Here is a 17402-nt window from a genome sequence, read left to right on the forward strand (position 1 = left end):
TGATGTTCTCTAATATTTGATGTTATTGGGTCTTTCATTAGATAGGTAAGATTGGTTAAATAACTGATCCTTGGTGATCAACTCAACTCAACTCAACATTTGGCCTCCTTTTTGTTCAGTTTCCAATCTCCAGAAGCAGAAGAGCAGGGCTGAAAGTCCAACTTTCTAAGCAACTACTGGTTCCCTGGATAAATAATTCTCACTGTGAGGCTGTCTTTGAGCTTTATCCATCAAGTTCTCATTAGGCTAAAATAAAAGACTCTACTTCAGAAATTCCAAGGGAGCTGTGTGACAGGAAATGAGAACAGAGAACAAACATATATAGCTATGTGTGATAAAATCACCAGGTGATTTCTCTATTGCTTCAGAGTTCTTAGGGCCTAAACCTGGAGCCTGGGTCCATTGCTCAATGAGTTTATGCCTAATGGAAGGACAAATGAGATGTAATTTGAGGAATAAAGTACAACATGCATTACCGGAGGTAGATAATTTATATATTTTTCAAGTTCCCATGATTAAAATAGTAAGTAAATGTTCAGCAATATATGTATATATATAATATTTATTTAGTAATTTGGAGAAAGAAGCTGAATCCAGCCTGCACCAGGGCAAAGAATTAACAGGAAGGCATGTGAAAAAGTGGATAGAGTGACTAGGAACCTCTCTTTCAAGAATATGACTGGAAAGGAAGGAGAGAGTGGTAGCTAGAGAGGCGCAATCACAGCTGAAAAGGGAATCATTAACCCAAACCATGGGAGTGAAAAAGACAATGTCAGTTAGTTTTGAACAAAATGTTTATTTTGAAAATTTTCAGAAGTTAGTTCACTTCAAGATTAACACTTCGATTAAAGGAGTACTTAGACTCCAAATGAGTGGTTTATTCTGAGATTAATTTTGTTAAACCTTACTTCATTTTGACATCAACATGAACTGAAATATCATGCCTTTGGTTTCTTTCTGTGAGAATATAATTGGAGATTTCTTTTTTCGTAGAAATCTGGGAACTCCTATGATCATGTCAATAAGTTACCTGACACAAACTTTGGTATTATAGCAATCAATAAATATTTTTCTAGTGTCTATCTCCATCCTTGAATCTCACTGATAAAATAGACTAAACTGATCATCTTTTTTTTTTCTTTTTTTTCTTTCTTTTTGATAGGCAGAGTTAGACAGTGAGAGAAAGAGAGACAGAGAGAAAGGTCTTCTTTTTTCCGTTGGTTCACCCCCACAATGACCACTATGGCCCACGCTTTGCGGCCGGTGTGCTTCACCAATCTGAAGCCAGGAGCCAGGTGCCTCCTCCTGGTCTCCCATGCAGGTGCAGGGCCCAAGGACCTGGGCCATCCTCCACTTCACTCCCGGGCCACAGCAGAGAGCTGGACTGGAAGAGGAGCAACCGGGACAGAACCCGGCGCCCCCACCGGGACTAGAACCCCGGATGCTGGTGCCGCAGGAGGAGGATTAGCCTAGTGAGCTGCTGTGCCAGCCCTGATCATCTCTAAAGTGTATAAATTTTATTATTTTATTTTCAAAGTATGCCTAAGTACAAAAGAAGGTATCAGTGATAATAGAAGCAAATTAAAATAATTCACCTGTAGGAGCAGGAGAGGCTCCCACTATATCTGCTGATTTGGGATTGTTGATTGGAATTCACTGTGATCTACATCCTATTTCTACAAACACTAAGCATTTGTGAGTTAATGAATAGAAAAATACTGGTTATGTTTATGCCAATTATTTTATCTTCTATGTTATATATAAGGTTTAATCCTGGGCCATCATTATTGTACAATATGTTTATCAACTAACAGACACATGTGCATTCATTTATAAGAAATTAAAATTATGAGTTTCTCCAAGAAATATGTAATTAGTAGTTACCTCTGCTGTGAGAATACTACCCATAGTTCTAAGTCAACATGCAATATATTATTATTTTTGAACTTTCACTTTTCTATATGTTATTACAAGCATCTTGCATACCAGATCAGTGATGGTCACTGTGTATTATTATAAAGTTAATGCATCGTAGGATCATTCTGATTTGTGCTGTACATCATCCTAGGCAGAATTGTCAGCTTTGTGCTTGCAGCTGCTCTCAATCTGTCATCATAAATGATAAATGAGCAAGGGAGTCTTATTTTCTAATGTACATTATTGTCACTACAGGAATGCAAGACCAGCATATCTTGGCTTACACACAAGACCCTTTATAAAAATAAGAACTTTATTAAAAAAAAAACAAGGAATCTTACACTTCTAACTAAATAAGTAATAGTCTAAATATGTTAAAGGTTTGAATCAATAACATTGTAAATTAAGATAAAACTATATTTTTCTATATACATATGAATTTAATTATTTCAATTATTTTTATTTCTAATATTCTTGGTCCTTGAACTAGAACTGGTGTAATTTTTCAAGTAAATGCTTTTGAACATTTGTCAGCAAATGTGAAATACATAAATATTGGATGACAATTCCCCATAGTTCTACATCTCTGCATGCCGTATGAATTAGATGTTAATTTCTATTTGTTCTCATCTATTTTTTTAAGGATTTTTGTTTAGTGGAAGATAAAGATGTCTTCTTCCAGAGCCAATTACAGATTTGGCTACAGTTTTGGGATAAAGAGATATTGTCTCTCTCCAAAGCAAATGTTAGGGATGCGTGTTGCCAACAATGTCTCCCTCTGGAGCACAGGGCAAGTACGTTACTGCCTATTATAAAAATTAGGGATTTCCTAAGCTCTGGAGTCCTTTCTTTTGATTCAATTCACTGAGTGTACAAAGATATTGTTGAATCTATCAGTATTGTTCCTGAGGATAAACAGATATAAAAAGATGGAAATATATTGAAGTTCATGCTGTTTGTTGTGCCATGAGGATTTAATTTCTTATTTTTGAACTGGACTCTCATTTGTTATGACAGTTTTTTGCAATGAAATTTAATTAGGTGAACTTATTAGTATACAGGTGGGATAAAATCAAAACACTTCATAGTTTCTGACAAAAAGTGTCAGAAAATAAAAAGTGTTCTGAGGATTTTAATGGAAAATTTTTTTTTCTTAAGAAATCAAATGCAACAAAGACAAATAAGTGAAATATATACTGATTTATGCTTACTTTAGTCCATTGATTATATAAAAATGTATTTGCCAATAAGTTTGTGTGATATAAATGTTATATGGCTAATACAGAAACAGCATCAACATTATCATGAGTGGATTAGAAAATGTTAAAATATTTATTTAGAAGCAAGAACTAGCATGCATGCATATGTGTATATAGAATTAATTAATGTTAGCAATTGCTGTTTCAAAGACATGCAAACAATGCTTAGAATTGATGTTGGTAAATAAATTATCTTTAAGTTTACATGCAGAGAAATTCATTCCGGGTGCTTTTGAAATGAAGTTAACCAGAGTAGGTCTTAGTCTAGGGATCTGAAATTCCATATCATCATTTTATTTTAATGAACTAATTGTGCTTTCCTTAAGAATGGTTATAATGACTTAATTGGCATTTTATATAATACACCGCTTTGTTCATTGACCCATTATTTACTTGTACCTTCTTCCAATCTCACTTTCCTATTTTCAGTGGGTTCTAAATTTTATTCTAGTAATTCCACTGTCCTTATGTAAGCATGAATTTCAACAAGCCATGGCAATTCTATTTCCCTTGCAAATACTCTATCTATGCTCTGTCTAGAAATGGTAATTTGATAAAATATTATTTTATTTTTTAAATATTTATTTGAGAGAGAGGGAGACACACACATACAGAGAGAGAGAGAGAGAGAGAGATATTTTTATCCAGTGGTTCACTACCCAAATGGATGCAAAAGCAAGGGGTGGGCCAGACTAAAAGCAGATGCCTGGAGGTTTATCTAGGTCTGCTATGTGGGTCCAGAGGCCCAAGTTCCTGGGCCATCTTCCACTGCTTTCTCAGGCACATTATCAGGGAGCTGGATCACAATTGGACCAGCTGGGACTCAAATGGACCCATATGGGATGCTGGGATCGCAGATGGCTGCTTAATCCACTATGCCATGACACTAGCCCCCATAAATTTTTTATTTATTAGAGGGGGGGAAGGTCTTTCATATGCTGACTCATCTCCCACATGCCTGCAACAGCCAGGGCTGCACCAGTCAGAAGCTGGGAGCTAGGATCTCTACTGACATCTCTCACATGGTTTGCAAGACCCCAAGTACTTTGACCATCATCTGTTGCTTTCCTAGAGTGTATAAGCAGGAAGCTCGATTGGAAACAGAGCAGCCAGGACTAGAACCAACATATTTCAAGCAGATGATTAATCATTGTGCTATGCTGGCACCAGGTAGTCCTCTTTTTATCTCCCCTTATAATCTGAGTTTAATAGGCACAGCAGCTTCAATGGTTGTTGTCTTGAAGATACTATAGCAGTTCCTCCATGAAATCTGTATTGGTTTGTTATAGCTAAAATTTCCTTGTTGTCTAACAAAACCTTTCTAATTACCTTGACTGTCAGCCTTGAGACAAAACATTTGTGAGCGTGAAGAGAGAATATGGAGCATCTATGTTAACTACATCAGAGATGATATGATAAGTGAAGAAGATAAGACAATTAAGAAATAAGTTGATTATTTATATATCAACTTCTGCAAAATCAATTATCCATTACTTAATGTTTATTCTGTGCTAGAATCCAGGTTAGGCAATTATGTGTTATCTCTCTTATTCAGCCAGAGTATTCCTCATTCAAAAAAATATGATTTCATCACCCTTGCTTGGAATCCTCTAATAGCTTCCCACTGAGCTTAGTTTTAAATCAAAGCAATTTTTCATAGCTATAAAGTCTTACATGCCTGGACTGTGTCTAACACTTTGATCTCAACTTCTCCCACATTCTTTCTTGCTCCCTAAACCGCAGTCTCATTGCCCCAAGCTCCAACTTTGAGGATTTTATACTTACTTCTCCTTTTGCAGAAAACTTTTCGCCAAAATTTCTACAGTGTGGAGTTCTCATCATCTAGCTCTCTGTTCAGTTACCATCTCCTCAGGGAGGCCAAGGCCTTTTCTCTTGTCAAGTCTTCTTGTTAAAATTCTTGCATTTAGATCAGAAGTCTCTGCAATTTTTCTTTTGGCACTCACAGTTTCAAAGTCACCTTATTACTCTGGTTAGTAGTTCTGTCTTAATGTATTGGTCTGAGTTAATCTCTTTGCTTTTTTTCCCTGAGTTCAGTTCTGCATGTATCGGGATTTTTCTCAATAGTATTTCTATGTGCTTTTCAGAATATATAATTTCTTCTAAAGTTCCCAGACCATAGTTTAGTTGATAGATCGAATTATGTCTTCCCTCCTTTACTTTTCAATACTAAAGAATGATGAAGAAAGCTTAAATATGATATTGCATATGTAAATATTTTTAACCTTAGAAATATTTTATGATCAAGCTCATAAGACTATATATACACACATATATATGTCTAAGGCTATATGTTTAATATGATTCTATTAAATGTCTCAATAATAAAAACCTTTCCTTCAGACACTCAAAATTAAGTTATTTTATATTTGGACTATGAATTTTACAGTTGTAAAAATATTTTCTCAAATTTTTAACTTTATGGCTAAGGAAAACATGAGAGCATTCTTTACCATTAAATATGAAAAAATTAATTATTTTATTTATATAGAGAGTTCATTTTCATAACAGCTTTGTAATATTCCTTAGAATCCTTGTTTTTTAAGTTTTGTTTTATTAATCACCCTGTTTCTGAGATCCAATAGTTACCTTCATGGTTTATTCTTTGCTTACCAACATATATCCACAAAGAATATATGGAGGAAACCTTTCTAGATGATGCTGGAACTCAACATTCCTTGGCTTTTTCTCACTTGAACACAGTAGGACATGAAATCCTAGAGACAAATTATTCTCTTTCCTTGAGGACTCATGGTTTTCAACAATACATGACAAGCTTTGCAGGTACTAGCTTTTTTCTTTGAATATTTTTAAAGATTTCTCTTTATTCTTAATGGTATAGAAAGCAGTGGATTATTTTAGTTGTGCATCTTTGCTATCACTTGCTAAAATTTCTCAATGTGAAAATTTGTCATTTTCTTCCAAAAAGTGTTGATTTCTTATATCTAATTTCTATATCTTCTCATTCTAGAAGTTATTTACAATTTTAAAACTATTTATTTGAGAGGCAAGACACACACAGAGAGACACACACAAAGACAGAGATGAGAGAAAGAGAGAGAGAGTGATTGAGAGAATCACCATCTACTGTTTCACTCCTCAAACTCTTGCATTGGCATAGAGGAGGAGAGGCAAAGCTGTGACCTTGTGATTCAATCCAGTTTTCCCACATGAGTTACAAAAATCCCATTATTTTAGCTATCACCATTGCTTACCAGAGTCCACATCAGCAGAAAACTGGAATTAGCAGCGAGAGCTGGTTATCAAACTTTGGTACTCTGATGTGGGTCATGGGCATCTTAACCAACATCTTAACTGTTAGGCTAAACACTTGCCCTAAAAGATATTTTTGATAGATGTTCACAATTCTGAACTGATTTTCTGCCTCGTTTTCTTTCTCATTTCTCATTTTTTCTTTAAGTTTGTCAATTTTATCATGTTCTTTCAATTTCACATCAAACAAATTAAGCATCATATTTTAGTTGTCAAGAATTCTCATTTGGATATCTCTTCATTTTTCAAATTATTCATTTACATTTTATTTGAAAGGTGGAAAGACACTGAGAGAGACAGAGACACTCACTAGTTGCTGGTTCACACTCCAAATGCCCACAGCAGCCAAGGCTGGGCCAGTAGGAAGTTAAGTTAAGACGCTGGAACTTCCAATACTTGAATCATCATCTATTAACCTCTCAGGATGCACATTCATAGGAAGCTAGAATTAAAAGTGGAACTAGGATCCAAAACCTAGGCACTCTGACATGGAACGTAGATGTCCATAGCCAAATGGATTTCCAAATACTCACTATTTTTATTTTTAAAAGTAGCCAATTATTATTTTGTAGGTGGATAATATTTTAAAGGAATGTCTCTGAAGATCTTATTTTGAATCCGTCTAAGTTCTTTTTTTTCAGGGTATTTCATTTCCTTTGGGTTCATATTGGTTCTTATTTTTTGAGGATTTTAACATCCTTCAATTTCCTATAATGTGTTTGTTTAACAAGTGTGGCTTTGTTATTTCCACCTGCCTTTGCTGGCCTTTTAAGAAATGTTTGTCTCTACGCTGATTCTATCAGATGGTACCTGTACTTCAGGCAGACACTATTTTCTATCTCCTCCCAGTTAACAAAAGTAGAAGGCTTTCAAGTGGACCTGAAGCTTCTGTCTGTAAGTAAAAGATTTTCATGAAAATTACACTAATTTGGTATAACTGAATTTCTCAGGCTTCAGTCAAGGCTCCTATACTATCTTTAAGAGTGGATTGGATAGAGAAAGCTTTGGGAGGCCACGAAAAAAATGTTAAGAACAGACACCACAGAAATAAAAAGAATCATCAGAAACTACTATAACGAACCGTATGGCAACAAAATGGGAAACCTAGAAGAAATGGGTAGATTCCTGGACACATACAACCCAGTTAAATTAGACAATGAAGACATAAAAAAATCTCAACAGACACATTAACAAAACAGAAATTGAGTCAGTAATAGAGACCCTACCAACAATGAAAATCCAGGACCAGATGTCTTCCCCACTGAATTCTACCATACATTAAAAGAACTAACTTCAATTCTTATCAAGTTATTCAAAACAAAAGAAAAGGAGGGAATCCTCCCAAATTGTTTCTATGAAGAATCACTTTAAAGCATCACTTTAATTCCCAAACCCAGAAAAACAACAGAGAAAGAGAACAACAGATCAATTTCCCTAATGAACATAGGCACAAAAATCCTCAACAAAATTCTGGTGAATCGAATCCAGTAACACATCAGAAAGATCATTCACCTGGATAAGTGAAATTTATCTCTGGTACACAGGGATGGTTCAACATTCAGAAATCAATGTGATACATCACATTAACAAACTGAAGAACAAAAATCATGTGATTATCTCAATAGATGCAGAGAAAGCATTTGATAAAATACAACACCCTTTCATGATGAAAACTAAGCAAATTGGGTTTAGAAGGAACATTCCTCAACACAATCAAGGCAATTTATGACAAACCCCTGGCTAGCATCCTATTGAATGGGGAAAATTTGGAAGCATACCCGCTAGATCTGGAACCAGATACAGATGCCCACTCTCAACATTGCTATTCAATATAGTCCTGGAAGTTTTAGCCAGATGATTGGGCAAGAAAAAGAAATCAAAGAGATTCAGATTGGGAAAAATGAAGTCAAACTATCCCTATTTGAAGGTGACATGATTCTATATAAAGGGGATCTGAAAGACTCCAGCAAGAGACTATCTAAACTCATAGAAGAGTTTGGTAAAGCAGCAGGATATAAAGTCAGTACACAAAAATCGACATCCTTTGTATACACAGACAATGCCACTGCTGAGAAAGAACTTCTAAGATCAATCCCATTCACAATAGCTACAGGAAAATCAAATACCTTAGAATAAATTTAACCAAGAATGTCAAAGATCTCTATGATGAGAAACAAAACATTAAAGAAAGAAAGAAAAGAAGATACAAAGAAAATTTAAAAACTTCCATGTTCATGGATTGGAAGAATCAATATTATTAACATGTCCTTTCTTCTAAAAGCAATTTGCAGATTCAGTGCAATACCAATCAAAATACCAAAAACATTCTTCTCAGATCTAGAAAAAATGATACTGAAATTCATTTGGAAACACCGGATATCTCAAATAGCTAAAGCGATCTTATACAACAAAAACAAAGCTGGATGCATCACAACACCAGATTTCAAGACATACTAAAGGCAGTTGTAATCAAAACAGTGTGATACTGGCACAAAAACAGATGGATAGACCAACAGAACAGAACAGAAACACCAGAAATCAATCCATGCATCTACAACCAACTTATATTTGATCAAGGAGCTAAAATCAATTCCTGGAGTCCTGACAGTCTCTTCAACAAATGGTGCTGGGAAAACTGAATTTCCACATGCATAAGTAAGAAGAAGAACTCCTACCTTACACTTTACAGAAAAATCCATTCAAAATGGATTAAAGACCTAACTCAATGACTTGATACCATCAACTTATTAGAGAGTATTGGGGAAACCGTGCAAGAAACTGGCACAAGAAGAGTTCCTCGAAAAGACCCCAGAGGCACAGGCAATAAAAGCCAAAATTAACAAAAGGAATTATATCAATTGAGAAGCTTCTTTACTGCAAATTAAATAGTCAGGAAAGTGAAGAAGCAGCTGACAGAATGGGAGAAATCATTCGCAAACTATGCAACTGATAAAGGATTATATAAAGAGATCTAGAAACTCAACAATTACAAAACAAACCACCCAGTTAAGAAATGGACGAAGGACTTGGACATTTTTCAAAAAAGGAAATCCAAATGGCCAACAGACACATGGAAAAAAGTGCTCAGGATCACTAACATTCAGGGAAATGCAAAGCAAAACCACAATAAAGTTTCACCTCACCCTAGTTAGAATGGCTTTCATACAGAAATCGAAAAACAAATGCTGGTGAGGAAGTGGGGAAAAATCCATCATTAGTGGGAATGTAAATTGTTAGAACCACTATGGATGACAGTTGGAGCTACTTCAGAAATCTGAATATAGTCCTACCATTTGACCCAAGCAACCCACTCCTGGGAATTTACCCAAGGAAAATGAAATCACCAAATAAAAGAGTTACCTGTACCCCCCATGTTGATTGCAGCTCAATTCACAATAGCTAAGACAGGGAATCAATCTAAATGCCCATCGACTGCAGACTGGATAAAGAAATTATGGGATATATATATACTCTATGAATACTACAAAGCAGTTAAAAAAAAAGAAATCCGGTCATTTGCAGCAAAATGGATGAATCTGGAAAACAAAAACTTAAAAATAAGTGGTGCCAGCATCCCATATGGGCCCCGGGTTCTAGTCCCGGTTGCTCCTCTTCCAATCCAGCTCTCTGCTGTGGCCTGGGAAGGCAGTGGAGGGTGGCCCAGGTGCTTGGGCCCCTGCACCCGCATGGGAGACCAGGAAGAAGCACCTGGCTCCTGGCTTCGGATCGGCACAGCGCCGGCCATTGCAGCCGTTTGGGGGGTGAACCAACGGAAGGAAGACCTTTATCTCTGTCTCTCTCTCTCTCACTGTCTATGACTCTACCTGTTAAATAAATTTAAAAAAGTAAAAAAATAAAAATAGATTACTGGTCAGGTATTTTGTGGAATACCCCTCAACGGAGCTTGGCTGATACTTTTTTCATGGTCAGAACTAGGTTATAGGGGCTGGTGCTGTGGTGCAGTAGGTTAATCCTCTGCCTGCAGTGCTGGCATCCCATATGAGCACCGGTTCTAGTCCCAGCTGCTCCTCTTCCAATCCAGCTCCCTGCTATAGTCTGGGATGGCATTGGAGGATGTTCCAAGTGCTTGGGCCCCTGCACCTGCATGGGAGATCAGGAGGAAGCACCTGGCTCCTGGCTTTGGATCAGCACAGCTTGGGACATTGCAGCCATCTAGGGTGTGAACCAACGGAAGACCTTTCTCTCTGTCTCTTCCTCTCACTGTCTGTAACTCTACCTCTCAAATAAATAAAAATCTTAAAAAAAAAAAAGAACTCAGTTATAGTGTGTGTGTGTATGTGTGTGTGTGTGCATGTATGTATTTTGAGGAAGAACAGAGAGGTGAAGAGCCATTCTCTTCACGTGTCCAGAACACATGCTATGAATGTTACTCACTAGTGATACTAACCTTGATTACCTGGTATAGGTGGTGATTGTCAGGTTTCTCTTTTGTAAAGTTGCTCTACTTTTTCTCTTTTTTAATATAGAAATTTTGGGATCCTCTTATGCATAGTCCTGCCCACTTAAATCTTGAAGAAGTTTGCTCTGTCTCCTTTGGAGCGATTTATCATTTTAAAGATGTCCATCCACTTCCATTTCTACTTTTTATGTCTGTTTTCCCATGCATTATTTTTATTTTTTCTCTTTGGGTACTTTTTAAATTGTCTCCTTAAGTTTATGTATTAGTAGTTTGGCTTTTCTGTTCGTGTAGGCTAGGTTCTTCGTGGTTTATCTTGTTTGTGAACCATGGAGATTCCTAGATAGAAAAACATTATTTTGTTTATACTTTCTTGGTTTCATTTCCTCCTGGGATTTCAATGATATGTATCCCAGATTGCTTGACATTGTTCGACAAGTAATTTTGGATATGCTTCTTTTCAAGACTTTTTTCTCATTTTATGTCAAGTATCTCTATCAAGTATCATTCCAATTTGCTAATACCTTGTTTATTATATCAATATATTCTCAGTTATGGCTAGATAAATTTTCATTCTAGTTATTTTTATCAATTCTAGAATTATTAATGTTTTCGAACTCCTGTGTGTCTCTTGAAATTTCCAATATTTCATTATAAAAAAGTCTTTCTGTGGCATTTTTAAAAATACATTTGTCATACTTATTTTAAAATTCTCATTTCCTAAGTCCACTATTTGTGTATTCTCTGAATCAATGAATATTTACCGATTTCTTATTCATGACTATGTATCATATTTTCTAATTTCTTTGCATGTGTAATAATCTTTGTTGAATATACTAGTTTCAGTTTTGTGATTTCTATATTTTGTTACTTTCCTCTGAAAATTGTGTCTTGTTTTACATGATCTCATTACCTTGAGACTATCTTTCAAGCCATCTAGTATTGGTCCAGGGTACTTAGTAGTAGTGTTACTGGAACATGAAGAAAATCTGGGTTCTTGTTTCAGATAGAAGAACTTCCATGTGGACAATGACAGCAAGCAAAGTAAGATTTATTTAAGCGAGAAGTCTCCTGCCACAGCAGTTGGGGTTGGGGGAACTCCAAGGGAGGAGTTGCTTGGGAAACTTGCCAGAGCTTGCTTGGTCTTTTATACACAAAGTGGCTATCTAGATTTAGCCAGTAAGGGGAGAAAAGAAGAAGAAGAAGAAGAAAAAAAAAAAAAACAAAAAACCAGCAGCTAACAATCAGATGCTTAGGATAACAACCAATCAGAGATAAGGATAAAATGTGCTGGAATGAGGACTGTGCCACGGCTCACTAGACTAATCCTCCGCCTGCGGCCCTGGCACCCCAGAGTTCTAGTCCTGGTTGGGGAGCCAGATTCTGTCCTGGTTGCTCCTCTTCCAGTCCAGCTCTCTGCTGTGGCCCGGGAGTGCAGTGGAGGATGGCCCAAGTACTTGGACCCTACATGGGAGACCAGGAGGAGGCACCTGGCTCCTGGCTTCGGATCGGCACAGCACGCCAGCCATAGCGGTCATTTAGGGGGTGAACCAATGGAAGGAAGACCTTTCTCTCTGTCTCTCTGTTTCTCACTGTGTAACTCTGCCTGTCAAAAAAAAAATGTTGTGGAATGAGAAGGCCATGCCAAGATGGCCGCTGGCAAGTGAGCATCAGTTACTCTGGAACGGCTTTGGAAACCACCTGGGAAACCACCTGGCAACGGAGCCTGCCTGGCAACAGGCTGTGATTGGTTAGGTCATAAACTGCCCCTTGACTGGATTGGCTGCTTTGGCTATATAAGCTGCTGTACCAACTGAAATAAATGAGTCTGCGGGTTGCTCACTTCTAGCCTGCTTTCACCCGACTCCCGGGGTCTGTGTGGTGACTCTGTGCCTCTTGCGCCCACCATGCTCCTCCTCTCAGAACAAATCCACAGCAACAACAAAACCCACTAGAGGGGTTGGGGATTGGTAAACATGTCTAGCCTGCTTATGATCAGAATAAACTAAATATTGTGATAGGCAGCCTTTGAGAGAAGGCAAGCTTGTCCATTCTTAAAGGGACACTGCCCCCTTGTTTTTTTTTTTAACTTTTATTTAATGAATATAAATTTCCAAAGTACAGCTTATGGATCACAATGGCCTCCTCCCCATAACATCCCTCCCACCTGCAACCCTCCCCTTTCCCACTCCCTCTCCCCTTCCATTCACATCAAGATTCATTTTCATTTCTCTTTATATACAGAAGATCAGTTTAGCATACATTAAGTAAAGATTTCAACAGTTTGCTCCCACACAGAAACATAAAGTGAAAAATACTGTTTGAGTACTATTTATAGCATTAAATCGCAATGTACAGCACACTAAGGACAGAGATCCTACATGAGGAGTAAGTGCACAGTGACTCCTGTTGTTGACTTAACAAATTGACACTCCTGTTTATGGCATCAGTAATCACCCTAGGCTCTTGTCATGAACTGCCAAGGCTATGGAAGCCTTTTGAGTTCACTGACTGATCATATTTAGACAAGGCCATGGTCAAAGTGGAGGTTCTTTCCTCCCTTCAGAGAAAGGTACCTCCTTCTTTGATGACCCATTCTTTCCACTGGGATCTCACTCACAGAGATCTTTCATTTAGGTTTTTTTTTTTTTTCTTGCCACAATGTCTTGGCTTTCCATGCCTGAAATACTCTCATGGGCTTTTCAGCCAGATCCGCATGCCTTAAGGGCTGATTCTGAGGCCAGAGTGCTGTTTAGGACATCTGCCATTCTATGGGTCTGCTGTGTATCTCACTTCCCATGGTGGATCATTCTCTCCCTTTTTGATTCTATCAGCTAGTATTTGCAGACACCATTCTTGTTTATGTGATCCCTTTGGTTCTTAGTCCTATCATTATGATCAGTTGTGAACAGAAATTGATCACTGGAACTAGTGAGATGGCATTGGTACATGCCACCTTGATGTCACTGCCCCTTTTTGACTCTGACCAGGGACTTGACCTATCTTCCTGATTGCCTAACTCCCCATATTGGGACATAATATTTTTCTGGGCAATTTTTTTCATGAAACTGACTCGAATCAGATTGTACGCCTTTTCTAACAATTGTGAGCTACCTACCAATATATCTTCCACCTCTTGTTTTCTCAAGAGCTCCTTGGAGACTTGCTCTATAATGGACATTTCCGTACTGGAGCCCGAGAAGATACACTCAAACATTCAAGAGGTACACTTAACCCTCTGTAATTTCCTCTTAGATTTTTCACCCTCTATTTCTGTACATTCTTGCAGTCATCAATTCTGGACTCTTGATTCCTCAATTCAGTAAATTAGTGATGTCTTGTTCATGTAGTGGTAATGATGTGGGGTAAGTCAGATAACTAGAGTAAGTTCATGAGCTGGGAGCCAAACCTCCCCAGCTACATGGACTCTGTGTAATATTATCCACCAATTTGTCAATGAGATGGACTCTTCACTAGGAAGTACTTTCACTTATCCTGCACCTGGGGGCGGTACATGTAAACACTTCCCTTTCAAGCTCATAAAAAGCTGGATGAAGCAAAAACTCTCCTCTCTTCAGGTGGACCCAGAGAAAGTAGGGTATGAATGTCTCTCTCCTTACCCTTCCTGGCCCACACTCCTTAAATAAAGCCCACATGTGAGCATGTATTTTCCTCACTTTGTAAAAAAAGTTATCATTTTGCATGTCATGTTAGGAACTGTACTTGGAACGCTTCTATAAATAAAAAGCAAGAATCTGGGATACAAATATAGGCCCAGCTTAGCCCACAATGTAGCAAAAATAAAATTGCAAATGTTGATTATACCTATCACGGCTCTCTTTTCTTAATGGTCAAATTCTCTGTAATTTCTGCCTTCTTTCAGTAACTCTTCATTGGCTCTAATAGTTACCATGCCCTGCAAGTTATTAGTAAAAAATATATGATTTGCACAGAGACAAAGTGAATCACCTGTGCTAATGTCTTTAGGAATCAACATTTAATTTAATTGTTACATGTTTTGTCCCATGCAATTATTGATTTCAGCATAATTCTTTAGGAATCCCAAATCTATTTGACCAAATTTTAAAATAGTAATTTAAAATGTTACTTAAAAATACATACACATACAGACAAAAACACATTTACTCATAAAGACACAAAACATTAATTCATGGCATAGTGGGTAAAACCACTGCCTGCAGTTCGGCATCCCTTATGGGTGCCTGTTTGAGTCCTCGCTTCTCCACTTCCAATCCAGCTCTCTGCTATGGCCTGGGAAAACAGTAGAAGATAGCCCAAGTCCTTGGGACTCTGCACCCATGTGGGAGAACTGGAAGAATCTCCAGGCTCCTGGCTTCGGATCCGTGCAGCTCTGGCTGTTGCAGCCCTCTGAGGAGTGATCCAGGAGGTAGAAGACCCCTCTCTCTCTCTCTCTGCCTCTGCCTCTCTGTAAAGCTGCCTTTCAAATAAATAAATAAAAATCCAAAAAACCCCACTTATATAAAAACATATTAATCCCTTCTTGATAAACTTGTTCTTTACTATTCAGGATGAATTTTATCCTCTAATCACTACCAAGTTAAAACTGTGAATTTAATCTTTAGCTAGGTGAACTAATTTTCGTTCAATAGTGTAAATCTAAAGCAAAATTCAGAAAAAAAATTGGCATCATGATGATGTTACAGAGCACAACTATTATGCATTATTTCTTATTTTTAAATCCTTACTTGTTTTCTTTTCAACAAATATGAATGTAAATAAGAAAATTATATCACAGGAGCCAAAATAAGATGGTAGCCGATGGAAACTTTCCAGCAATTGTCTTCCCTACAGGGACACAAATTTGAACAGCTATTCAAACACCAAATCATTTTTACAATAGTTAAGAAAGGCAGGCAAGCTGACTTGCCCCAAATGGTAGAGTTAGAAACATACCAGGGGACTCCAATTCAATCCCATCAAGGTGGCATGTACCAATGCCATCTCACTAGTCCAAGTGATCAACTTCAGTTCACAATTGATCATAATGAAAGGACTAAGAGTCAAAGGAAGCACATAAACAAGTCTAGTACCTGCTAATACTAACTGATAGAATAAATAAAGGGGAGAGTGATCCAACATGGGAAGCGAGATATTCAGCAGACTCATAGAATGGTGGATGTCCTAAACAGCACTCTGGCCTCAGAATCCGCCCTTAAGGCATGCGGATCTGGCTGAAAAGCCCATGAGAGTATTTCAGGCATGGAAAGCCAAGACACTCTGGCAAAAAAAAAAAAAAAAAAAAAAAAAAAAAACAAACAAAAAAAAAACAAACCCTAAATGAAAGATCTCTGTGAGTGAGATCCCAGTGGAAAGAACAGGTCTTCAAAGAAGGAGGTACCTTTCTCTGAAGGGAGGAGAGAACCTCCACTTTGACTATGATCTTGTCTGAACAAGATAAGAGTCGGAGAACTCAAGGGGCTTCCATAGCCTTGGAAACTCATGACTGGTGCATAGGGAGATTACTGATGCCATAAACAGGAGTGTCAATTTGTTAAGTCAACAACAGGAGTCACTGTGCACTTACTCCTCATGTAGGATCTCTGTCCTTAATGTGCTGTACATTGAGGCTTAATGCTATAACGAGTATTCAAACAGTATATTTCACTTTGTGTTTCTATGGGGGTGCAAACTGTTGAAATCTCTACTTAATGTATACTAAACTGATCTTCTGTAAAAAAAAAAAAAAAGAAGAAGAAGAAGAAATTATCAATTCCCAACTTGACTCTCACTGGGATTAAACATGACAATAGGTCTGATCTGATTTCATCATCATTTAAAAAATCATCTATTATTTTTCACTTTATGTATGTGTGGGAGCAAACTGTTGAAATCTTTACTTAATGTATGCTAAACTGATCTTCTGTATATAAAGAGAATCGAAATGAATCCTCATGTGAATGGAAGGGGAGAGGGAGTGGGAAAGGGGAGGGATGCGGGTGGGAGAGACATTATGGGGGGGAAGCCATTGTAATCCATAAGCCGTACTTTGGAAATTTATATTCATTAAATAAAAGTTAAAAAAAAAAAGAAAGGCAGGCAAGAGATAACAATGTCTTCTTTTAGCATAATAATAAGAAAAGATGCATTAAAGAAGGCAAGAAGGAAATTCTCATGTCACCTCCTTCCAACTCCAAACAGTGCTGCATGGAGTCAGATGTCTTCCACTTGATTAAGAGTGAGGAAATTAAGTTCATTCCTTGGATTTTAAACTTGTTGTGAGAACTGACAAGCAGAGCTTGCAAGTGTAGTCTTTCCTACAAGACTGCTGGGCTAATAACCCATGTGGCACTCCTTAGGCAACCAAGTTAGAGTTTCCGAAAATTGGAGTGTCCATAGGCTGGCCTAAGTTTGCAGTGGTGGTTGTATACTGCCGAGTAGGAACACAGTCTCATCAGTCCTGTGAGAAAAGGAGCCAGTAATGTGACCCAATACACGCAATATAATATTATGCTTTCATTTAGATCAAGATTTTGTGA

General features: G+C 37.5%; 1 pseudogene; it reads right to left on the minus strand.

The window, feature by feature from the left end:
• LOC127482815 (cAMP-regulated phosphoprotein 19 pseudogene) overlaps positions 1-14065 on the minus strand; it is a 77365-nt pseudogene extending 63300 nt beyond the window's left edge.
• Positions 14066-17402: the final 3337 nt, after the last annotated feature.

Source organism: Oryctolagus cuniculus, chromosome 4, assembly GCF_051225735.1.
Source record: "Oryctolagus cuniculus isolate XC-2025 breed Fujian yellow rabbit chromosome 4, ASM5122573v1, whole genome shotgun sequence".
Lineage (NCBI taxonomy): Eukaryota > Metazoa > Chordata > Mammalia > Lagomorpha > Leporidae > Oryctolagus > Oryctolagus cuniculus.